Raw genomic sequence first — 1,453 nt, forward strand, 5'->3', positions numbered from 1 at the left:
CTGCGAGGCACGCAGTGTGCAGCAGCGAGGGCAAAACAAGATTAATACAGCCAGGAGCCTCCGAAAAGGCTTTGAATTTGATGTGGGAGAGGAGAGAGATCAGAGTACGGAGGAACCGGGATTAACATAAAATTACAAAACTTTTATTATGGGCTGAAGGGCCGTCCTGGGCTGCGTGCCCCCACGGTGTGACCTGCCGGTGCCCTGGGCTGCGAGAACGCGTGGGAACAACGTCGCTGGTGGCACTGCCCTCGCCTCCTCCCCAGACGCAGCCTATTCTGTCTCCCCTTAAGTCAGCCGGATAGAAAAGGCGATTAATCTTTAGCCAGATTAATCTTCAGCCAGAAAAACCAGGAGCTCTGAGCTGGCTGAGAAGTCCCCAACTTTCCCTTCCAGGTGGGGTTAAAAGGGGAGACCCCCTGAGAGAGGGAGCGAGCGTGCACAGACGGGGCATGGGATGCGCCCAGGCACACACCCTGGCTGTTACCGTGCCCATGAACTTGAAGGGATGAGACGGGAACCAAATCCACCAAAGGTCTTTGCCTCCCTGGTAACGTCTCCAAGCCCCGCCAGCTTTCCTTTGATCCTGACCTGGGTCCAGAGCATCGCCATGTGCCGTAGGGATGCGCCGTGCTCCCGGAAAACCGGGTCCACGTGGGACGAGGGTTGGTGTTTGGGCTCCTGCAGCTTCCCAGCCCTTCCCGTGCAGCACTGGGAAGGACCACGCCAGCCTGGCTGCTCCAGGGAAAGATGCGGCGTGGCAGCAATTGCACTGAAACAGCTCCTGAGCAATCGACTAATGGGGAATCCCTCAACAACCCTCCACTCCTTGCAGGAAGGGGGTTCATGGGGATCAGTCCCTCGAAGGCTGGCCCCAAAAGTCTCCCCAAACCCCCATCCATCACAGACACAAACTGTGCTCTCTCTCCCTCTGGCTTTATTTGCAGAGGGAATTAAGGTCCTGCTGGGAAAACCTCCCCTGTGCTCTGATAACTGCCTGCATAGCCAGCTGTAAATGGCTTTTTGTAAATGAATGACCAGGATTAACGAGGTTCCCCTCGTCACTGTTTACTTAGCGGTCCGCCAGAGTGGGGCGAACAGGGAAGAGACCCCCTCTTCCAGCCAAGCCCCTTGGGCCACCGAGGAGCTGGCACGTACCAGGGACCGACATGATGCCACCCAGCACATGGCTGAGCCCTTCCTCTCCTCCTTAGATCAGGAGCTGAGGTTCCCAGCTGGGTTTGGGATGGGGTGGGATGTGTATGCATGCACCGGGAGCGTCAGTCCCGGGGACAGAGGAACTACAGGGCACTGCCTTTCGTGAGCTGGGTGCTGGGCTGGGGATGATGCTCATTTTCTCTCTATGTCGCGTTGCTGGGGAAGGAAGGGGGGTGTTTGCCATGCGGGTCGGTGTCGGGCACGCAGCCCCCCACGTGACAGGAATGGGGAGGCC

Source organism: Pygoscelis adeliae, unplaced genomic scaffold (assembly GCF_000699105.1).
Source record: "Pygoscelis adeliae isolate BGI_AS28 unplaced genomic scaffold, ASM69910v1 Scaffold445, whole genome shotgun sequence".
Lineage (NCBI taxonomy): Eukaryota > Metazoa > Chordata > Aves > Sphenisciformes > Spheniscidae > Pygoscelis > Pygoscelis adeliae.